General features: G+C 47.2%; 1 protein-coding gene across 4 annotated transcripts in view; it reads left to right on the top strand.

Annotated features, from left to right (window-relative positions):
- Positions 1 to 13598: 13598 nt before the first annotated feature.
- Positions 13599 to 25024, top strand: part of DENND4C (DENN domain containing 4C) — a 134908-nt gene continuing 123482 nt past the window's right edge. For 3 of the 4 annotated variants that reach the window (XM_040417231.1, XM_040417230.1, XM_040417228.1), the window contains exon 1: positions 13599 to 13757. The gene's annotated coding sequence lies outside the window, so the exon portion shown is untranslated. Of the gene's footprint in view, positions 13758 to 22232; positions 22238 to 25024 lie in introns of those variants that run through there. The other variant, XM_040417229.1, reaches the window with a different exon arrangement.

The raw sequence follows: 25024 nt of genomic DNA, 5'->3' as shown, positions 1-25024 counted from the left end.
CACAGGGAGGGCTGTGAGTGCCGCCTCTGGCACCCGTGCCATAGGTTCGCCACCACTGGCCTAGGCGCAGCTCAGCCCCAATGTACAACGCTGTAAGCAAAGAGAAGGCCGTGGCACTATTGCAAGCATGGCTGCCTCCTCAAACAGCTGATCGTGGGGGTCTCGGGTGTCGGACCCCCACCGATCAGATACTGATGACCTATCCGGAAAATAGGTCAGTAAACTATACAATCTCTAATGATGCCCCTGTTATAATGGGAGAAATACTGGTTAGGGCGGGTTCAAATCCCCATTATGGATTCCGTTTTTGTTTTAGTTATAACTGAAAATAATGGAATCCATAAGACGGAAGAAGTCAAAACGGAAGCCTTTAAGAGGCATTCCGTTTTGATCCTTCATAATGCAAGTTTATAGGCAGCATAACGGATCCGTCATGGTTTCGATTATGCAGGAGTCCAGTCCTGCATAACGGAAACCAGGGCGAATACGTTATGCTGCCCATAGACTTCTATGATGACGGAATGCAAAACGGAAGCGTTTAAAAGGCATTCTGTTTTGCTTTCCGTCATAATAAAAGTCTATGGGCAGCAAGGGTGTTGCTAGGTTAAAATATTCGGGGCCTGATGTTTTGTCCAAGGCCCCGAATGTCCTACCTGCCAGATAGATACAACTGTATTGCCATCCTCAGGACGGCAATACATTTGAATCTAATGCCCTGCAAGAGCTGAAGGATCTGTGATGACATCACAGGTTATGTGTTCAGTGCTAAACGCAGTAGCTGAAAAGGACCTGCGATGATGTCACCATCATGTGATCAGTACAGAAGAGGACTGCTCAGCAGTGAAGAGAAGTTCTGGGAAGAAGCTATAGTGAGGTCTGCTACATGAGGATAGGTAAGTGAAGGGGTAGATTACTCAGTGTGAAAGGCAGAGCAATGTTGGGAGTTGTAGTTATTTAACTGGGACAGTATGTTAGGGCTGAAGGGAGGGAAGTTATTTACATGGGAGAGTGGGGTGGGGTGATGTTATTTACATGGGACTGAAAGTTGAGGGGGTGATGTTATATACATGGGAATGTATGTTGGAGGTAGCTGGGGCAGGGTGATGTTATGTACATGGGACTATATGTTGAAGGCGGCTGTGGGAGGGAGTGATATTTACATGGGACTGAATGTTCAGGGGTATTGTTAATTACATGGGACTGCATGTTGGAGGTGGCTGGGGAGGGGGTGATTTTATTTACATGGGACTGTATGTTGAAGGTGTCTGGGGGAGGGAGTGATGTTATTTACATGGGACTGAATATTGAGGGGGTGATGTTATTTACATGGGACTGTACGTTGAAGGCACCTGGGGAGGGAGTTATGTTCTTTATATGGGACTGTATGTTGAAGGCGGCTGGGGAGGGAGTAATGTTATTTCCGTGGGACTGTATATTGGAGGGGGCAGGAGAGATGGTGTGATGTTATTTACATGGGACTGTATTTGGGGGGGGGGCTGTAGATAGAAAGATATGTTATTTACGTGGGACTGTATATTGGAGGGGGCTGGAGAGATGGTGTGATGGTATTTACATGGGACTCTATGGTGGAGAAGAGAAATGTTATTCACATGGGACTGTATGGTGGATGAGTTAAGGAATTATGATTTCTGAGGACAGTAAACGGAGGAATATAACTACAGGGGTCATTATAAATACTGGGGGCGCTTCAGGGAGAGCATTATAACAGTAGGGGGTGCGATATAAATACTGGGGGCACTGTGGGAGCATTATAACAGGGGGTGATATAATAACTGTGGCACTTCAGGGTGAGCATTATAACAGTAGGGGGCATTATAAATACTGGGGGAACTGTGGGGGCATTTTAAATCCAGGGGACATTAGGAGTTCTTATTACTACTGGAGGCTCTATAGGAGGGACTTATAGATCCACATTATTTCTACTAAGAGCATTATGGGGGGACTTATTACTACTGAGGGGTCAGTAGAAAGCTTTATTACAATTGGGGGAACAGTAGGGGGCCTTATTTCTACTGGGGGCTCTGTAAGGGCACTTTTAATACTGGAGGGCTCTTTGTCATGGACGTTTCCGTGGCAGGTACCAGGAGATCGGAGAGACTGGCAACTCGTGGGTTTTCATCCTCAGTCGAACGGACAGACGGAGCGCACTAATCAGAGTCTGGAGACTTACTTGAGATGTTTTGTATCTGAGAACCAGGAGGAGTGGTCTTCCTTTTTGTCTTTGGCAGAGTTTGCCATAAACAATCGTAGTCAGGAGTCCACTGGTGAGTCACCATTTTTTGGGGCCTATGGATTTCACCCGCAGTTTGGCACATTTTCTGGTTCTAATACTTCTGGTATCCCTGAGGAAGAACGTTTTTCGTCATCATTGTCATCGATATGGTGAAAAATTCTAAATAACTTGAAAAATATGGGCAACAAATATAAACGTGGGGCTGATAGGAAACGTATGAATGGTCCAGACCTAAGTGTGGGTGATTCTGTGTGGCTGTCCACAAGAAACATTAAGTGATAATGTGTTCCATAGGTCTTTGTTAAAAAAATATGTGGAACCTTTACAGCCATCTTCCTTGCCACCCGCTCCGGTCATGGTGGACGGTAATTTGGAATTCGAGATCATGAAAATAGTTGACTCTCAAGTTCTCCGTGGATCCCTTCAATATCTTGTCCACTGGAGAGAGAGGTTGTGGACCGGAGGAGAGGATGTGGGTGCCGGCATCCGACATTAATGGCAATCGTTTAGTGAATGCCTTTCATAGATCTCACCCAGATAAGGTCGGTCCTGGGTGCACGGAGGTCACCCGTAGAAGGAGGGGAGGTACTGTCAAGGACATTACCGTGGTAGGTACCAGGAGATCGGAGAGACTGGCAACTCGTGGGTTAAATTGACAAGTTCACTGTGGATCTTATTGTGCCTGTATTTTGGTGAATGCCACACCCCTTGTTTCAGGTGTTGCTTGTTGGTAATTTACCTTTCCCATAAGTAGCCGCTTCTCACTCTTGGAGGTGCAGTTTATAGATTTTCTTCCTGCCTTCTAACTAGCTGGTCGGTTGTACTCTGTGGTGCTTCTGGAGTTGCCAGTTTTCTACTTTCAGATAAGTCTTGTCTTTTCTTATTGTTTTGTATTTGTTATATTCCCTGTTGTCTGTATCTGGGCCTGAGACAGAGACTTCCATTCGTCCATCCGGGGAGGAATGGGTTGTCTCTGGTCCTAACCTCATTCCAGGGCCTTATAGGGATATAAAGGCCTAGGTATACAGCATATGAATATTCCTACCTTCAAGGTCTATTCATATTGATAGGTAGTTAGGACCCGGATTAGGATTGTTTAGGAGGTGACCTGTTCCTTCCCTAGTTTCCAGGCCCAGTTACTGTTCCCCTTCCCTCCTGTGTTTAGTGTGGAGTTTTTCCCCCACACTGATCGTGACACTCTTCTACTAATGGAGGCACTCTTGGGGAGCATTATCACTGTTGGGGGCACTGTAAGGGGCAGTATTACTAATGAGGCAATTACTATTGGTGGGACTATGAGGAGTACTATTACTATGGGGTCACTTACTTTTCAGCAGGATAATATTTGGAGGTACAGAAAAGTGAGGAAGCTAAGATGTCTGTGTGTCACACTCTGCGGAGACAATGCATGGCTGAGAGAAGTTGTCCGGACGGAATGGAGAAGATGATGACAGAGAAGATCTACATCAGAGGAGACGTCACCTGGGAGGCACTGGATGTGAGAGGTATGTGGTGCTGTATAACTGTATAGCAAGCACAGCAAAATGTCTTCAGTGCTAGTGTTTGCGGGGGTTGGGGGTGGGGGGGGGAGTTAGGGGTTGGTTGGTCGACTTAGAGAATTGGGCCATATGCATTGGGGCTCGGACCCCAGATCTTTTGAGACCTTAGCAACGCCCCTTATGGGCAGGCATAACGGATCCATCTGTTTTCCGCTATGCAGAACAGAAAAAAAGTCCTGTCTTGCATAAGACCAGACGGATCCGTTATGCCTGCCCATAGACTTCTATTATGACGGATCAAAATGGAATGCCTCTCAAAGGCTTCTGTTTGAACTTCCGACTTATGGATTCCATTATAACCATGTTATAATGGAAAACAAAAAATGGAATCCATAACGATGATGTGAACCTGCCCTTACATAGCCAAACTAAAAGCTTGTGGAGTTTGGGGAAGAGATGGGTGGGGTCCCAAATTCCAACTCACATGGTGGAGATACTGCAATTTACCCCTTCCGGACCAAGCAATTTTCATTTTTTTGGGGGTCCGGCTACACTGTTTGCAGCCAGGATCACAGAGTGGTGGTGATCCCATAGAAATGAATGAGATTGCCGTGTGACTCGCAAGAAATCCAACACTGCTGGATTTCTTGCTACTGGAGTGGAGATCCCATTTACCGTATATCTATGGAATAACAGCTACACTGCGATCTGGCTGCGACAGCTGTCGCACAACCAGTGTCTCCGTGAATCCAGACCCCTACTCCTGGCCTTCCCAGAGCTATACCATTTACTTTTCTGTCCACATAGTTGTATGGGACTTATTTCTTGCGAGACAATTTGTACTTTCTAATGGCACTAATTAATACTGCATACAATTTAGTAGGAAGCTGGAAAAAAATTCTAAATGGGGTGGAATAAGAAAAGAATTCCACAATAGTTTTATGGATTTAGTTTTTACAGTGTTCCCTATGTGGTAAAAATGACCTGTTAACTTTATTTTCCGTATCAGTATGATTATAGTGATAACATATTTGGAATGTGCATGACTTTTTGATCACTTTACGTCATTCACCATAGGCTACTTTCACACCTCCGTTTCTGGGTCCGCCTGTGAGATCCGTTTCAAGGCTCTCACAAGTGGCCCCAAACGGATCAGTTTAGCCCCAATACATTCTGAATGGATAAGGATCCGTTCAGAATGCATCAGTTTGGCTCCGTTCAGCCTCCATTCCGCTCTGGAGGCAGACACCAAAACGCTGCAAGCAGCGTTTTGGTGTCCGCCTGGCGATGCGGAGCCAAACGGATCCGTCCTGACTAGAGATGAGCGAACTTCTGTTTTAAGTTCGGCGTCTAAAGTTCGGCTTCCGGTTAGCGGAGGATCCCGATTTCGATTCCGAATTCCGTTGTGGTCCGTGGTAGTGGAATCAATAATGGCCGATTATTGATTCCACTACCATGGACCACAACGGAATTCGGAATCCATATCGGGATCCTCCGCTAACCGGAAGCCGAACTTTAGACGCCGAACTTAAAACAGAAGTTCGCTCATCTCTAGTCCTGACTTACAATGTAAGTCAATGGGGACGGATCCGTTTACATTGACACAATATGGTGCAATTGTAAACGGATCCGTCCCCCATTGACTTTCAATGTAAGTCAGGACAGATCTGTTTGACTTACACTTAGACTTAGATTTATTTTGGACAGAATAATGCAGACGGATCTGTTCTGAACAGATACCAGCGTTTGCATTTAAAGGTGCGGATCCGTCTGTGCAGATACCAGACGGATCCGCACCTAACGCAGGTGTGAAAGTAGCCATACGTGATAAATACTTTTATATTTTATATTCTGACATAAAGAAAAAAGTGTACAGTCGTGGCCAAAAGTTTTGAGAATGACAAAAACATTAGTTTTCACAAAGTTTGCTGCTAAACTGCTTTTAGATCTTTGTTTCAGTTGTTTCTGTGATGTAGTAAAATATAATTACACGCACTTCATATGTTTCAAAGGCTTTTATCGACAATTACATTACATTTATGCAAAGAGTCAGTATTTGCAGTGTTGGCCCTTCTTTTTCAGGACCTCTGCAATTCGACTGGGCATGCTCTCAATCAACTTCTGGGCCAATTCCTGACTGATAGCAACCCATTCTTTCATAATCACTTCTTGGAGTTTGTCAGAATTAGTGGGTTTTTGTTTGTCCACCCGCCTCTTGAGGATTGACCACAAGTTCTCAATGGGATTAAGATCTGGGGAGTTTCCAGGCCATGGACCCAAAATGTCAACGTTTTGGTCCCCGAGCCACTTAGTTATCACTTTTGCCTTATGGCACGGTGCTCCATCGTGCTGGAAAATGCATTGTTCTTCACCAAACTGTTGTTGGATTGTTGGAAGAAGTTGCTGTTGGAGGGTGTTTTGTTACCATTCTTTATTCATGGCTGTGTTTTTGGGCAAAATTGTGAGTAAGCCCACTCCCTTGGATGAGAAGCAACCCCACACATGAATGGTCTCAGGATGCTTTACTTTTGGCATTACACAGGACTGATGGTAGCGTTCACCTTTTCTTCACCGGACAAGCCTTTTTCCAGATGCCCCAAACAATCGGAAAGAGGCTTCATCAGAGAATAGGACTTTGCCCCAGTCCTCAGCAGTCCATTCACCATACTTTCTGCAGAAGATCAATCTGTCCCTGATGTTTTTTTTGGAGAGAAGTGGCTTCTTTGCTGGCCTTCTTGACACCAGGCCATCTTCCAAAAGTCTTTGCCTCACTGTGCGTGCAGATGAGCTCACACCTGCCTGCTGCCATTCCTGAGCAAGCTCTGCACTGGTGGCACTCCGACCCCGCAGCTGAATCCTCTTTAGGAGACTATCCTGGCGCTTGCTGGACTTTCTTGGACGCCCTGAAGCCTTCTTAACAAGAATTGAACCTCTTTCCTTGAAGTTCTTGATGATCCTATAAATTGTTGATTGAGGTGCTATCTTAGTAGCCACAATATCCTTGCCTGTGAAGCCATTTTTATGCAACGCAATGATGGCTGCACGCGTTTCTTTGCAGGTCACCATGGTTAACAATGGAAGAACAATGATTTCAAGCATCACCCTCCTTTTAACATGTCAAGTCTGACATTTTAACCCAATCAGCCTGACCTAATGTTTTCCAGCCTTGTGCTCGTCAACATTCTCACCTGAGTTAACAAGACGATTACTGAAATGATCTCAGCAGGTCCTTTAATGACAGCAATGAAATGCAGTGGAAAGTTTTTTTTGGGATTAAGTTAATTTTCATGGCAAAGAAGGACTATGCAATTCATCTGATCACTCTTCATAACATTCTGGAGTATATGCAAATTGCTATTATAAAAACTTAAGCAGCAACTCTTCCAATTTCCAATATTTATGTAATTCTCAAAACTTTTGGCCACAACTGTACATTGCACATCCACGTGTGTGTCAGCACTCCTCCCATTTGGCTAAGAGTACAGCCACACAGACTTCTGCATGCAGTTTTGGAAGCCGAAATCAGGAGTGGATCATAAAAGGAGAGAATGCATCGCTACCCTGAAGTGTAGCAGCGCATGCACAGTTGTTGCTCTGGCAGCAACAGCACTCAGAGCAACTGCACAGGTGTGAGATTGTCAGAACTGGGAGAGATGTCCTGCCGTGTCAATCCAGTGGCAGGGGGCTCTCTTGGGCAGGGGGAACTCTGCTTGATGAATGAATCAATTCGTACAAATCGATTTGCTCATCTCTAGTCTGGGGACAATAAACAGGGGAGAATTTGGTCTATATACAGGGGGGGTCCAACCTGGGTCTGTATACAGGGCTGAGGTCAGGGCTGGGAGAGCTCGTCACCAGATAATACACAGCAGGTGGCGGCACGAATAGTAGCGGCCTTTTTAAGGGGTGTGTCTTACAAAATAGAGCATCAGTCTATTTATAATATAGTAGTAGGATAGATATGGTAACCTGGTTACGAGTAAGGACTAACAAGTCCGAAACATGTCAACCTAGCGGTGGAGGGAGAAGCTGCCCATGTATGTGAATTGTGACCATTGTGAATAAAGAAAACATCTAGGTTTTATCCTGAATGCTGGAACTTCTCTTTTTCTTCGTGTTTCAAGTGAGCATTGGTCGGGTCTGTTTCGTGCATGGGAAAAGATATGGTGAGCTGGAAAAACATGCTTGTATATGCTTAATAACATATATACAGCACCAGAACCAATCTACTTGTAATAACATAAAAACGGCAGCATAGCCAAGATCAGTACATATATAAAGCACCAGAACCAAGCATGGTCCATAAACTGATCCACACAGGTACAATTTGCCTAGTCAGGTTTTTCCCTTCCATATAAGTTTGGACAGTGGGAAACTACAGATCCCAGTATTACCTGAACAGTTGTTTCACAAAAGAGAATACTGCCACCCAGAATCATGCTGTAGCCCATGCAAGTGACCGCACCACTGATTAGACGCAGTCAGTGGCAGAATACTGACTTGCAGTTGACGTATCATGCACAGTTGTTCCCTTTATTTTTCTTTCCATCCAGTTCAGACCACCATGATCACATCTCTCGGCCACTACTTATCTTTGCCAGTCTTCACTTTTCCACTGCACCTTCACCCCCTGTTTACTAACACAAACTCCTCTTAGTGCCACAAACTGTGACCTGACTATCATAGCAGCATACAATGTGCCTGAGATTACAATTATGTGAAATATTATGCCCACACTCTGTGCCCCCTGCCAAGCTCCTGGTACATGTTCTGTGCCCTCTGTTTATAGTGCCACATGCTCGTTGTCCATTGTATATAGTGCCATACGTTCAATGCCCCGTGTATATAGTGCCAAATATTCTTTGCCCCTGTATATAGTGCCAGATCCTGTGCCTCCCTGTATGTAGTGCCAGGTTCTGTGCCTTTTGTATATAGCGCCCAGTATATATAATGTCAGTTATGTGCCCCCTTGTACATAGTACCAGCGCCTGTGTCCCTGTATGTAGCGCCAGGTTATATGCCCCGGTATATATAGTGTCAGTTCTGTGCCCCCTGTATGTAGCGCCAGGTTCAGTGACTCTTGTATATAGCGCCAGGGTTTGTGCCTTGGTATAGTGTCAGTTCTGTGCCCCCTGTATATAGTGCTCACACACTCTATACTCTCCAGTGATGTCACCCAATCATGCAGGCCTGGCCTCTTCTGGACGGGCCTACTCATCAATACATTGCAGGTGGCATGATGATGTAATTGTACCTCTTACATCACAAAAAAGCTCCAAATGGTGGAAAAAGGAGCTGGGTTCCCTTGTCTTGCCAGTACTGAGGCAGTTGTATCTGCATGGGGTCCAAAACTAGGTGTCCCCGAAGACTGGGAGTGCCTGGGAGAGGGTGCTCAAAACCTGGGTGAGTCCTGGGAAAACCAGGATAGTTGACATATCTGAGGTGTTCAAATGCACTACTTGTGATGAAAATGCCTTATGTTGTGCACATGTCCTATATAAGGGTACGGCTACGCTTTTTATTTTTTTTTGCCGCGTGAAATCTTTTGTAATTGAAGTCTATGGTGTTGCACTGCGACTGCTACACGACAGTCGCACAAGAATCCATTCAAGTTGTAGCATTACAGTGTAGTGCATGTCGCAGTGGAACACCATAGACTATCATTACAAAAAATGTTGCGCGACAGTACTGCAACAAATGTCGTTCTCAGGGGCGTAGCTATAGGGGGTGCAGAGGTAGCAGTCTGAGGAGCCCAAAGACCATTGTGCTGTATAAGAAGACACTGCTTTTATAGAAAGTGCATGCTGGTCAAATTACACCTCTGGATGGAGGAAAGGGGTTAGGCCAAGAATTTGGCATGGGGGGAGGTGCCGTTTCAATTTTAGCCTCAGGCAGCATGAAGGCTATGTGCTCCCCTGCCCCTGGCCACAAAGCACTGAGGGAAGGGGGGACCAAGCTCATGGGCGTAGGAAGCGGGGGGGACGGATCCCCCCCAGGAAATAATGCGGGGGGGACAGGTTTGGTCAAATCCCCCCCAGCGGCAGTGTGTGCGGCGGCGGGGCAGGCACTGAGATGAGCGCTTCCATTGTGGAAGCGAAGCGCTCATCTCCATAGTGATCTGTTTGTATCGCCGTCCTCAGGACATCGATACAAACAGAAGGCTGCGGAGGAGCAGGGCAGGGAGGTGTGTCCCTTTCCTGTTCCTCTGATAGGCTGCCGGCACTACTAGGCCGGCAGCCTATCAGAGGCCGGCGCAGGCGGCGCGATGACGTCATCGCGCCGCCTGAGCCGTACAGCGCTGGAGTCGGGACACAGGCCGGAAGAGGCCTGCATCGCATCGCTCCAAAGAGGTAAGTATAAGTGTTAATAATTTTTTTACTGGCACATAATGGGGGGGCCCTATTACTGGCACATGATTGGGGGGGGCGGCCTGTTATTACTGGCACATAATGGGGGGGCCTGGTTATTACTGGCACATAATGGGGGGGCCTGGTTATTACTGGCACATAATGGGGGGGCCTGGTTATTACTGGTACATAATGGGGGGGGCCTGATTATTACTGGCACATAATGGGGGGACCTGGTTATTACTGGCACATAATGGGGGGGGGCCCTGTTATTGCTGGCACATGATTGGGGGGGGGGCCCGTTATTACTGGCACATGATTGGGGGGGGGGCCTGTTATTACTGGCACATGATTGGGGGGGGGGGGCTGTTATTACTGGCACATGATTGGGGGGGGGGGGTCCTGTTATTACTGGCACATGATTGGGGGGGGCCCTGTTATTACTGGCACATGATTGGGGGGGGGGCTGTTATTACTGGCACATGATTGGGGGGGGGGCCTGTTATTACTGGCACATGATTGGGGGGGGGGCCCTGTTATTACTGGCACATGTTTGTCATGAGGAAGGACCCACATATCCAAGAGGTCTGAAACGCGTCGATTTACACTTGTGTACGGATTTTACTACGCTGGAATAAAGTTACAATACTTCACCTGAACTGAGCCGGATTTTTCTTCATTATTTTCTGGATCTTTACCGCATCCAGGAGAGGCATCCATGCACAACAGGTGATCTAACCACCGCAGGTGAGAGCTGCCTTACAACTTTACTATGATTGGGGGGGGGGGGGGGGGGGGGCACATACTGGCACATGATTGGCGGGGCCCTGTTATTACTGGCACTTGATTGAGGGGGGGCTGTTATTACTGGCTGATGAGAGGCGCTGGGGGGCTGATGAGAGGCACTGGGGGCTGCTGGAGAGGCACTGGGGGCTGCTATGAGGCATGGGGCTCTTATCTGAGGTCTGATTGGGGGTCATTCATATTGGGGTCTGAGCTGAGGTGTGATCTGAGGTCCTATTAACATTGGGGCTTTTAGCTGAGGTCTGATTGGTGGTCTGACCTGAGGTGTAATACAAAATATTTTTTTCTTATTGTGCCCACTTCCAGCCCGGAGCCCAGAGCACTGATCCGGAGCAGCTTGGAGAAAAAGGCCTCACAGTCTCCCACACTCCTTCTGCTTGGCCAAGCCAGCACCCCTGAGTCTTCAGAACTGTAAGTTTATACACGGCGAGCAAAAATGCTGTCCCCCCCCCCAGATTTTTGTGGGTTCCTACACCCATGACCAAGCTGAACTCTTGCACCAGGGCCCATGAGCCTTTAGCTACGCCCCTGGTCCTCGTGTAGGCCTAGCCTAAATGGGCAGGGCATAAAAATAAAACTTTGTTAGGGTACTTTCACATTAGCATGTTTTGCAAAACCGTCATGGATCTGCAAAAACGCTTCCGTTACCATAATACAACCGCCTGCATCCGTCATGAATGGATCCAGTTGTATTATGTCTTCTATAGCCATGACCGATCCGTCATGAACACCATTGAAAGTCAATGGGGGACGGATCCGTTTTCTATTGTGTCAGAGAAAACGGATCCGTCCCTATTGACTTACATTGTGTGTCGGGACGGATCTGTCTTGCTCCGCACCACATCGCAGACAGAAAAACGCTGCTTGCAGAGTTATTCTGTCCGCGAAGGGAGGGAACCAAATAGAACGGAATGCATTTTGGTGCATTCCGTTTCGTTCAGTTCAGTTTTGTCACTATTGACAATGAATGGGGACAAAACTGAAGCGTTTTCTTCTGCTATTGAGATCCTATGACTGATCTCAATAGCGGAATTGAAAACGCTAATGTGAAAGTAGCCTAAGGCTACGTCTACACGACGACATTTGTCGCTCAACAATAAGTCGCGCGACAGATAGGGCACAACTACACTGCAACATGCTGCGACTGCGACGCAACAGTCACGGAAAAATCTATCTCAAATGGATTTTCTGCGACTGTTGCGTCGCAGCATGTTGCAGTGCGGCACCATAGACTGCCATTATAAAAATTGTTGCGCGACATTAGTGCAACAAAATGTCGCGCGACAAATGTCGTCGTGTAGACGTAGCCTAAGGCTACTTTCACACTAGCGGCACGGACCTCCGGCAGGCTGTACTGTCGGGTGAACAGCCTGTCGGATCCGTCCTGCCGCTAGTGACCATGTGCCTCCGGACTGCCGCTCCGTCCCCATTGACTATAATGGGGGCGGAGTTCCGGTGAGAGGCTGCCGGAATAAAACTACGACATGTCCGACATTTATTCCGCCAGCCTCTCGCCGTGCCTCCGCCGGAACTCTGCCCCGCCCCATTATAGTCAATGGGGACAGAGCGGCAGTCCGGGGGCACACATTCACTAGCGGCAGGACGGATCCAACAGGCTGTTCACCCGACAGAACAGCCTGCCGGAGGTCCGTGCCTCTAGTGTTAGAGTAGCCTAAGGTGTGCTATGCACCTTATTTCTTCAAACTCTCCCTAATCTCCCTTCTCAAAATGAATCAAGCCGCCCAAGCCCCCATCTCTGCTGCTGGCTGGGTACATAATGTGGTAATTAACGCTGTGAGAACCAAGGACTCATGTACCCCACCAGTGACTGCACATGCCCTCCTGAATTCAACTGGTGCGGCCCACATCTCACCTGCTAAGCCCTCTGCTCCATATCTTAATCAGAGACAACTGGAGGAGGAGAAGAACAGAAAATGGCAGCTACCGATGGCCAACACACAGGGAAAGCCTTTGGGGCAATATATTGGGCTGCAGTGTGGTATCTGCTATTTTGCGCTATGGTCTTGCTGTCCCCTCCTACCTATGTTGCTCTGCCTCCTGTCAATTTAGACCAGGGGTGCACAACCTGCAGTCCAGGGGCCACATGCGGCCCTCAATACTATTCTGTGCGGCCCCCAACCATCTGGTAACAGACATGTATGTCTATGTCTTGTGACTGCTCACATGCATTCTAAATGTATTCTCTCATTAGATGGGAGTACTAGAAGTGTAACTAGACATTTATGATATATACTGTATGTTCAATATGCCATAAAAATAGTATTTCAGTTGAATACCCCTTTAAGTTTTATTTTCGGCCCTTGGAATTGCTTCAGGCTGACAATGTGGCCCCTAACCAGAAAAGCTTGTGCCTCCCTGATTTAGACCCTCCGACAGCATAGGGACACTTTTAGTTGTTTTTTTTCCCAGGGCCATTTTAAGTTCCCAATCCGCCCCTGATCAAGTTAACTATAGCCCACCACAAGTAACTTCCAGAAAATGTTTTATTACATCTGAGGGACCCCATAGGTCCCATTAACTGGCCCCCTCCAGAAATCCAGTCACAGTAAAGTACAGCAGTAATAACCCGCTCGGAATCTTGTGTCACGTGACTTTCCCAAGTCAGAAAGTCAAAGGGGAACTACACTACAGTACCGGGACTGGCCGGTAGGCGTCAATAGGGAGGCGGTCACCGAAGCCAAGCCCGGAAGTATTCTCCGGTCTGAAGCGAAGATCATGGCGCCAGTCGTTCGGGTGACGGCCGTGGTGTCAGGGACAACTAGCTGGGAGATGTTGTAATGTAAACTGCGGCCATTAAGACTTTTCCTACTTGTGTTTTGCCCGCTGGCCCAGGTAAGTGAAGCGAAGGGGCGGACTGGGCTTGAACCTGGGTCTGTGGGAGTGGGCTGTGGTAGTCTTTCCATTACATATGAGCTGTCTCCAGCCCTTCTCAGCAGTTACTGCTTATCTGAGTGCAACAAGTGGCACCTGCCCACTGCATGTAGCAGAGCCGACTGTGTATGTGAACTTTTGTTTGTGCACTGATACCTTTGGGCAGTTTACCTGCAGTCCTATGTAAAATCACTAAAAGGACTTGTGCCAGCAGTTGTAATGTTGTGGCGGTCCATTTTACCTTGTGCTCTTTGTCAGCAGGTAATGCAATGTGGCTGGGCGGTTTGTTTGTGGGGATTAGGTTACCTGACATTGCACTCAGCAACCAGTGTCCTCTTACACCCAGGATGGAGCTGGCACATGACGTTTACTCACAGCCGGCCATGTACAGTATGTACACAGCGTGACACCAGTCTGAGGTGCCAGCCCTGTCCGCTGTGCAGGGGCGCATACTGATCAGCACCTTGTGGCCTTAAAAGCTGCTGTTATTTGCACATAGAAGGCTGCAGGTGACACAAGTGACATCAGGCGTCGCCTCAAGCTACTGGTGTGTTCCTGTATCTCCCATACACTTCTGGTTGTAAGAAATGATCAGGATAGGGGATAACTAGTGCTGAGCGAACTTGTGTTTCAAGTTCGGCGTACAAGGTTCAGGAGATCTAGTAATCCCATTATGGATTCCGCTACCACGGACCATAACTTATGGTCCATGGTAACGGAATTCTTAGATAACCCGAACCTTATACGCCGAACTTGAAACCACAAGTTTGCTTAACACTAGGAATAACTATTAGATCTTTGGGGGTCCTACCACCCACGATCATGAGAATGGGGACCCCTTACTCCTCAGGGCCCCCTGAAATGAATGGAGTGGTAGGCGTGCCATGCGCGCGGAGGCTCCATTTATTTCTGGGAGAGTTCTGGAAATAGCTGAGCCCTGTACTGAACTATCTCCGGAACTCCTGTACAGATAAGTGCGCATTCACACGACTGTGCCGTGTTTTGGGCTCCACAAATTGCGTGTCCGCAAAACACAGATGGCACCCATGTGCGTTCTGCAATTTGTGGAACTCAACGGGCGGCCCGTTATGGAAATGCCTATTCTTGTCCGGAGAAGAATAGGACATGCTCTATATTTTTTGTGTGGCCGTGGAACGAAACAACAGATGCGGACAGCACACAGTGTTTTGTCCGCATCTTTTGCAGAAAAAATGCAGAACGCATGCGGACCTATTAATACGGTTGTGTGAATGAGCCCTAAATGGAGCAGCAGTGCTCGTGCCTTACCTGCCGCTCCATTCATTTTAGGACCCCAAAGCTTATGGGGTCCCACTTTTCTTGATCACTTGAATGATAAGCAACTTTGTTTTTTTTGGGATGCGGAGACATTGACAGTATTTTTTCTTGATTAAAATTGTGAAAGGGAGTGATTTGAATGTTAATATTTTTACACTTTTTTTATATTTTTAGAAACTTTTTTTTTTTTTCTTGACTGTCATTTTTTTTTTTTGTATACTTAGGGTCCCTATTTTTGTTGCGGAATAGATGTTTTTTTTCCACAGATATCCCCCTTTATTGGAAAAGGGTGAACGCAGCTAAAACTGCAAACCTAATTCACAGGCTGTGGATTTGAAAGTCCACACAGCAGGTCAATTTCCACACACCGATTTCTGTGCGTTTCTGCACCAAAACCATGGTTTACTTGCATTTTATTTTTTTTTTTACAGATCTCACTCTTCCATTGAAAAGGGTAAAACCCGCACAAGCAATTAGGCCCCTTTTACAAGGGCGAGTTTTCCGCGTGGGTGCAATGCGTGAGGTGAACGCATTGCACCCGCACTGAATCCGGACCCATTCACTTCAATGGGGCTGTTGAGATGAGCGGTGATTTTCACGCATCACTTGTGCGTTGCGTGAAAATCGCAGCATTTTCTATATTCAGCGTTTTTCATGCAACGCAGGCCCCATAGAAATTAATGGGTTTGCGTGAAAATCGCAAGCATCCGCAAGCAAGTGCGGATGCGGTGCGATTTTCACGCATGGTTGCAAGGAGATGATAGGGATGAAAGCAACCCCGGACCCCATTAAAGTCTATTCACTGTATTATTTTCCCTTATAACATGGTTATAAGGGAAAATAATAGCATTCTGAATACAGAATGCTTACTAAAATGTGGATTGAGGGGTTAAAAAAATAAAATAAATTAACTCTCCTCATCCAATTGATTGCGCAGGGAAAATAATAAAATGAACAGAACACCTAACCCAAACTTCAGTGAAGTAGTTCGGGTCTGGGTACCACATTCAGTTTTTTCTCACATGCGTGCACAACGCGCGGACAAAACTGAACATTGGAGCGCAATCGCAGTCAAAACTGACTGCAATTGCGTGCCTACTTGCGCGGGTTTTCCGCAATGCACCCACGACGCATCCGGAGCAAATCCGGAACGACCGTGTGAAAGAGGCCTTAACATGCTGTGGATTTCAAAATCCGCACAGAAGAAATAAGTAAAGTCTACGCAAGATTTGTTCAATCTCATAAACTGTATTACGCTTTTCTGTGTGGAAAAACCACGCATATTCCGCAACGTGTGCAGGTGTTTTTAGGGGCTTTGATCATCTTTTCACCTAATTACTTGTACCATAGGCAGCACCAGAATACTATTGCAATCTAGGGTTGTTTCGGGTATCGAATTTTCGATACACAATCGATACTTTTGCCTGGTATCAACCTCGATACCAGGATTTGCCTTTTTTTCGATACTAGGCTTTGCTATTGCGCAGTCTAGTATCAGAGAACAAGGAGCGCGCGCTGTGTTCTCCTCAGCAGCACGGGGAGAAGGAGTCACCGTCTCCCTCCCCCCTGTGCTGCTGCTGCCACCAAGAAAAAAACCTGGGAGAAGGAGACGCCCAGGAGAACAAGGGCAGTCTCCGAAGATGCCGAACGGAGCGGCGCCCAGGGATAATAGTAAGTGCAGTGAGATCCCTGGGCGCCGCTGTGCATATCATGATACTTAGTTCAGAATTTTTTGCCAGATGAAAGGTCCTCTTTAATTCAAATCCCGGAGGCGGGTGCTGGCGGGGAGCTGCAATTAGCAGCAGTTAACCCCTCAGGTGCCACACCCGCCTCCTGTATTAAATGTTAATTTATATTATCATTGGTGGCGCAGTGCGCCCCCCTCCTCCCCAGTATTAAAATCATTGGTGGCAGTGGCCACAGGGTCCCTTCCCCTCCTCCTCAGTGGCAGTTCTGATTGGAGGCCCCAGCAGTGTAATCCTGGGGCTCCGATCAGTTACCATGGCAGCCTGGCTGCGACTGAAGCCCTGCTGCTGTGTGCACAGAGCACAGACCAGCAGGGACAGTGTGAAGTCCTATTCACCCTGATAGAGCTCTATTAGGGTGAATAGGACAAGGGATTAAAACAGTGGTCCCCAACCTTTTTTGCACTAAGGACCAGTTTCATGCAAGACAATTTTCTGAGGGACCGGGTGGGGGTTCTGGGGCGGGGCTTAGGGGGTGCTAGTCGGCGCTGACTGATTCACGCGCATAACAAAACACAAGGTGCATATTAAAATATATAACGACTATATAAACTGACTAGGGTCTCTGCTGCACCTGGTCTCTGCTGCACTGTACTGTATTTTTTGCCCTATAAGACGCACCTAGGTTTTAGAGTAGAACAATAAGAAAAAATATTTTTCATTACACCTCAGGTCAGACCAGCAATCAGACCTCCAATCAACCCCCAAACTTTAGCCATCTATCAGCCCCCCATGTCAGCCATCAGCCATATGTGAGCCATCAGCCCTTATGTCAGCCCCCAGGGCAAATAAAATGAAAAAAAAAATAAAACACTTACCTCTCCTGCTCCTGGTCACCATCGCGATCCTCTTCATCCTGCTGTCGGCTGTGTATCGCGGCGCACAGTGTGAGGTCACAGAGCGACCTCACGCTGTGCGCAGCCCTGCACAGCCGATAGCCGTGCCAAGGAAGCGGTGAGTACAGATCCTTCACCGCTTCCTTGTCCTCCTCTACTAATGAAGCGCTTCCATAATGGAAGCGCTTCATTAGTACTGCGTTAGTACTGTTTTGCGGACAAGAATAGGCATTTCTACAATGGGCCGCCCGTTCCGTTCTGCAAATTGCGGAAGGCACACGGGCGGCTTCCGTTTTTTGCGGATCCGTGGTTTGTGGACCGCAAAAAACGGCATGGTTGTGTGCATGTAGCCTAAAACGGATCAGTTCCTTTCTGGTATAGAGCCCCTAGGACGGAACTCAGTGCCGGAAAAGGATAACGCAAGTGTGAAAGTACCCTTAAATTTTTTTTTTTTTTTTACTGATGACCTAACCTCTGGATATGTTATCAGTATCTGATCGGTGGGGATCTGACACCAGAGACCCCGCTGATCAGATGTTTGAGAAGGCACCAGCGCTCCTGTGAACGCCGCTGCCTTCTCTGAGCTTTCACTAGGCCGAGTGACGACATGTTCATCAGCTCAGCACTATAGAAGTGACTGGGGCCGAGTGCAATACCAGGTACAGCTGCTATACAATGTACGGCGCTGTGCTTGGTGAGCACAGAGAAGGCAGAGATGCTCACAGGAGCGCTGCTGCCTTCTCAAACAGCTGATAGGTGGTGGTCCCGGGTGTCAGACCTCCACCGATCAGAGGATAGGTCATCAGTATAAAAACCCCTTTAAACAGATCTGACAACCCCTACAATGTCTTAACCCTCATCAGTCAGCAGATTTGTAGCTATGACACTGGCTGACCTGTTACATGTACACTTGGCAGCTGAACACATATGTGTTGGTCCCATGTTCATATGTGCCTGCACTGCTGAGAAACATGAAGTTTCTATATATATGAAAATGAGCCTCTAGGAGCAACGTGGGCATTACCTTTACACCTATAGCAGTGGTGGTGAACCTATGGCACGGGTGCCAGAGGCGGCGCTCAGAGCCCTCTCTGTGGGCACCCGCACCCTGGAAAAGGTCTATGGTGTACCAATATGCCTTAGACTTTGCCATTCATCAGCACAGAGCGCACTATGAAGAGCACAGGTAGCACAATGAATGTAGGCAGGTTATTATAGCTAAATGATAAAGTATGTGGAAGATATACTATATTGGACTGTAGTATTCAGGTTAAATTGCCGTGTTGTCATTTTGCGATAAATAAGTGGGTTTTGGGTTGCCATCACTGACCTAGAGGCTGTGCTCTCTCTTCAACTGCCGTGCCCTCTCCACTTTGACAGGGCCAGGAATGATGGCGTTTTCCCTGCTTGGCCCTCAGAATGGAGAGGGCGCAGCAGTTGCAGAGAGAGCAGAGCCTCTAGGTGTAATGACAACGCCCCCATTGCTCCTAGAGGCTCATTTGCATATATAGAAACTTCATTTCATCAGCAGTGCGGGCACATATGAACATGGGACCAACACAGATGTCTTCAGCTGCCAAGTGCACATGTAACGGGTCAGCCAGTGTCATAGGAACAAATCTGCTGACAAATACCCATTAACATTAAAAAAACATTATAAACTCCCCCCTCAGCGGCTTACAGCTGATGACAGTGATCGGCTGCAGCGGTGCTGGATCTAGGCACGTCACCGCTGGTCTTGGCAATCAAACAGCGACTGGAGTACTGGTGCTGGAGAAAGGGGTGAACTTATTGTGGTTTATTTACATTGTAGTGGGTATCTTCCCATTAAAGAGGTTGGGTCATCCAAGATGAGTAAAAATCTCAGACATCCCCTTTAATGGAAAGTTGCCCTCTTCTTCACTGGAAACTGAGAACGAGGCCTACAACTAATGGGAGTATCACAGATCTGACCTTTATGGTACATCAGATTGTTATGCCGTAACTCAGGCTGGAGAAAAGTTTCTAGTGAGTTTAATATCATCCTTGATGATGCCACTTTTGATCTCCGTATTGGGAGGCTGTCAGCCTGTGCGCTCAGTATCCACCTCTAGCTCTTCCTCCACACACTGGCTGTAGTATAAAGGACGGGACTTCTGAGAGAAAGGCAGCTTATGTGATTTCTTGGGGAGTAAAGATTGGCTGTAATGATTAGGGAAGTGAAGGAAAAAGTAGGGCACACCGTTTTCTACAAAAGGGGAAATAGAGGGGGCACACAAGTGTAGCAGTTCTGATTACCGCAGGTAAGGCCAGACTTATGCATCCTAGGCTGCTGGATTGTGCAGAACCGGTCCTGAAGCTTTTTGTTGCTGGCTCCTATATCTGGATAAGATTTGTCCAGGCCTGCTGTACCCTCTTGTCATGGGAAAATCAATTTAAACCGTACTTGTTTTGCCTGCAACGCCAAAAGGATATTTGTTTTGATGACAGTCCAAAAAGAATATTTTCACAACCATTCTCACCTTGGAGAGCATTTCTGATAATATATTAAAGATGCACTCTAGCAAAACCCATTTTTTGCCTCTGTTGTGCAGGGTATATTTTTCATCTTGGGCTTTGCTGAGACAGAGGAGGTGGAGATTCTTCACATGAAGTGCAGCAAGTGATCCATGACATAGAACTGCTGTCCCATATTCATACTGCAGTCTCGGTGTACTTCTATGTGATGCAGCTTTAGCCCGTCCCTCCTGCTTATGATTGATACTGTCAGGAGGAGCAATGTGAAGCTTTATCTCATAGCAGTACACTGTAGACTCTGCACACAATGAACAGTATAGACCAGGGGTGGGCAATTATTTTTTCGATGGGGCCACATGAGAAACTGAAAATATTTTGGAGGGCCGGGCCAAAAGGCTAAACTCAATACTGCATAAAATCACCGCGTCCTGGCACAGGCGGGCGTGATGACATCATCATGCCTGCCTGCGCTGGGATTTCACTACCAAATAGACCTCAGGCCTGTAGCCTATGACAAGTCTTGTCGCCATCTGCAAATTTTAAGGCGCATTGGCGACCATTTTGGTTGCCATCTGGAGCGCTGTATTGCATCAGTGACATGAACACTCTCCACATAGAATGTTATATTACATCAGTGACATCACCGCTCTCCACATATAAGTGATATTTTACATCAGTGACATCACCGCTCTCCACATATAATGTTATATTACATCAGTGACATCACCGCTGTCCACATATAGGCGATATATTACATCAGTGACATCACCGCTCTCCACATATATGTGATGAGCGGTGATGTCACTGATGTAATGTATTACTTACCGGTATATGTGGACAGCAGTGATGTCACTGATGTAATATATTACTTATGTGTGGAGAGTGGTGATGTCACTGATGTAATATATCACTTATAAGTAATATATTACATCTGTGACATCACCGCTCTCCACATATAAGAGGCATATTACATCAGTGACGTCATCCCTTGGCGCTGGGGTGCGCAGCCAGGGCCGGCCTTAGGTGTTCAGGCGCCCTGTGTGAGCTAACCTTGTGGTAGTGTTACCTGCAGTCCTATGTAAAACCACAGATAACACTAGTGCTAAATAATGTAGTAGTGTTACCTGCAGTCCTATGTAAAACCACAGATAACACTAGTGTAGATCATGTGGAAGTGTTACCTTCGTCCTTAGTGTGCCTCCCTGTGTCTATCGCACAGACTCCATGCTGGCGCTGCCTCCTCTTCCATCTTCTTCCCCGCACAGAACGTTCTGAAGCAGCTGCGTCAAGACATAGGAACACTGTGGGCAAGGTGATACACACAGGGAGAGACATACACACAGGGACGGGGACACACACAAAGGGACAGACACACTCACACACACACAAAGGGACGGACACACACAAAGGGACAGACACACACGGACGGACACACACAGGGACGGGGACACACACACAAAGGGACAAACACACACACACAGGGATGGACACACACACACACACACAAAGGGACAAACACACACACACAGGGATAGACACACACACACAAAGGGACAGACACACACACAGGGACGGACACACACAAAGGGACAGACACACACACACAGGGACGGACACACACACACTGGCACACTCAACATCAGCAGCAAGTCCAACCCTTAATGACCCCCACAACCCCGGGGGGGGGGGGGGGGGTGATGTAGTAGCAGGCAGGAAAGCACACACTGTCCCCCTGTCCTATATGAGCCCCCCCCACCCCCACCAAATACCTGTAAGTTCTGTTAGTTGCTTGGCTCAGGCTGTGTCTGTTGTGGCTGCCGGCTGGTGCTCCGCCTCCTTCCTCTTTCTGCCTGTGCGGCAGCTGCATCACGCTCCAGCAGCCACTGGTCTGCTCTGTTAAAGAGACAGGCAGGCCAGGCAGCAGAGCGGAGCGCAGAGCGGCCGCGGGCCCCGCCCCCTCCTCACTCCGGACAGTGACTCCGTGCTGTTACAGGGCCGGCGGCGGCGGCAACAAAAATGCCGGGGGCCGGATTAAAAGGTCCGCCGGGCCGTATACGGCCCGCGGGCCGTAGTTTGCCCAGGTCTGGTATAGACGGTAGTGTAAGGATTTACCCACTATATAACTGCACTATATGGCTGCCTCACTCTGTGTATGGAGGAACATACAGTGGAACAAGTGGGAGATGTCTTAGAGCAGTGCGGCCTGACAGTTAGTGATGAGCTGCATGCAGATTCCGCATTGTGTGTGGGCAGCCGTACACAGAACGATTTGGAGATTTGATAATTGGCTTGTGTACGGTTATGTTCACACAGTGTTGTGTTTTTTTGTTGTTGTAGATTCTGACATGGATTCCATAGCAAAAAAGGCATGCAGCTCTTCCCTAGCGATATGCCATCAAGCTCCCAGATGAGCCCACTCCTTTAAGGCCGGGTTTGCATGTTGCTTTCTAAAAATGCAGAAAAAAACTGGTAAAAACGTGTGCATTTTTTTGATGCAGTTTTGTAATGCATTGTAAAAAGCAACGGACAGGAGTGGATTAAAAAAAGAGAAGTAGTATCTGTCCTTGCTTTTAGCTTCTAAACTGCATCAAAAACCTGAACATGTAAGCCTACTGCTTAATTTCCCTTGTGGTGGCCATGCAGGGAACAGGATGACAGCTTATCACCTATCCAAGTGTATGATCCGTAGGGCTCTGAGCAGTGGGGCCTCCTCTGATCACAAAATGGCACACTGCCACTCCAGTCACTTCAGCTAAGTACAGCACTCGGCTATGTCAGCAGTCCCATAGCGTTTAAATGGAGCAGCATTGTGTGTGCTCTAAAGACAAGGGACCCCACGTATCCTGTGGAGACTATCCAAAATGTGATATATTAGGGCTCATGCACACAACCGTATGTATCTTGCGGTCTGCAAAAAAAAACTGATGACATCTGTGTGACATCCGTATTGCATTGTTTTTTTTTTTTGCGGATTCATTATAACAATGCCTGTCCTCCGCAAAACGGAGAAGAATAGGACATGTTCTATTTCTTTGTGGAACGGACATACGGAAACGGAATGCACACAGAGTCATTTTTTGCGGACCCATTGAAGTGAATCGTTCTGCATAAGGACCTGTAAAAAAACGGAACGGAAACGGAAAAAAAATACGTTCGTGTTCATGAGCCCTTATGGAGACATATTTCGGTGGCGAGTGGTGAGGCCCCCAGAGATCGCTAGAATGAGGAGAGAGAAGTGCTCACTTAGGCCTCATGCACACGACCGTTGTTTTGCGGCTTGGATGCGGACCCATTCACTTCAATGGGGCCGCAAAAGATGCGGACAGCACTCGGTGTGCTGTCCGCATCCGTTGCTCCGTTCCGTGGTCCGCAAAAAAAATATAACCTGTCCTATTCTTGTCCGTTTTGCAGACAAGAATAGGCAGTTATATTAATAGCTGTCCGCGCCGCTCCGCAAATTCCGGAATGCACACGGACGCCATCTGTGTTTTGCGGATCCGCAATTTGCGGACCGCAAAACACACAACAGTCGTGTGCATGAGGCCTTGGGGTGTTGTTTCTCTTTGTTGCAGGAGATGGGCTCAATAAAAAGTCAGTTTTGGTTCTGTCTTCAGCAGCGAGGGGAGGGAGCGCTCTGTGCTAGCACTTCTGTCTTTGTTCTAGTTTTGGTGGGGGCTCAGCACTAGGGTTGTTTTGATACCAAAATTTTGATTCGGTTTTGATACCATAAAAAAGTATTGCGATACTCTATACCATTCGATACCACGCGTGCATTCCGCATTTTATGGAACGTCCGGCCCATAATAGAACAGCCCTATCCTATTTTTTGGGGGGACAAGGTGACCAAAAAAAAAAAGTAGAATTGCGCAGTCTTTCTTTTCTTAAACCGAATTTTTTTTTTCTATATTTCGGACTTTTCGGACGTGGCGATATGTAATATTTTATTTATTTATTGTTTATATATTTTATATGTAAAATTGGGAAAGGGGGTGATTTATACTATTTTGGTGTAATTTTTTAAACTTTTTTATTTTATTTTTTATACAGTTTATTTAATAACTACTTCCCCCCTTAGGGGTAGAACCTGGGATCTTTTAATCCCTTGTCCTATTTATTCTAATAGATCTCTATTAGGGCTCGTTCAAATGAATGTTTTTTGCGTTCCGTATATGGGCTGTTTTTTGCGTTCCGTTCACGGAACCATTCATTTCAATGGTTATGCAAAAAAAACGGAATGTACTCCGTATGCATTCTGTTTACGTTTTTCCGTTCCATTGAAAGGTAGAACATCTCCTATTATTGCCCGCAAATCACGTTCCGTGGCTCCATTCAAGTCAAAAGGGTCAGTCTTCCGTATCCGTTCCGTTTTTGCGGAACCATCTATTGAAAATTTTATGCCCAGTCCAATTTTTTCTATGTAATTACTGTATACTGTATATGCCAGGGCTCGACAAATCCCAGGCGCCAGGTCGCCATGGCGACCAGGAATGTAGTCCTGGCGCTTGGGTATTTGTCAGCCCGTTTTCAAAGGTGCCCGGGCGATGGGTGCGGAGCTGCCGTTCTGTCCAGAGGCAGCACCGTGTGAAACAGCTCCGTCACAGCACACAATAGCAGAGACGCTGGCAGCAGGGAGGGGAGGGGCTCGGGAGGAGTGTAATCTGATCCTAGAGTGGAAGCTGCTTCTGCCAGCCCCTCCCCTCCCCGCCCACCAACCAATCAGAGCTGAGGCAAGGCAAGCTCCAGCAGCTCTGAGCCGTCTGTACAGGGAGTTAGAATAGAAATGAATCGAATGAGTCACAAGTTAAAAGAATCTAAAGATCCGATAGAGACTCATTCGATTCATTGAGTTAAAAGA

This window comes from Bufo bufo, chromosome 2, assembly GCF_905171765.1.
Source record: "Bufo bufo chromosome 2, aBufBuf1.1, whole genome shotgun sequence".
NCBI lineage: Eukaryota > Metazoa > Chordata > Amphibia > Anura > Bufonidae > Bufo > Bufo bufo.
This window is presented reverse-complemented; position numbering and strand designations above follow the sequence as displayed.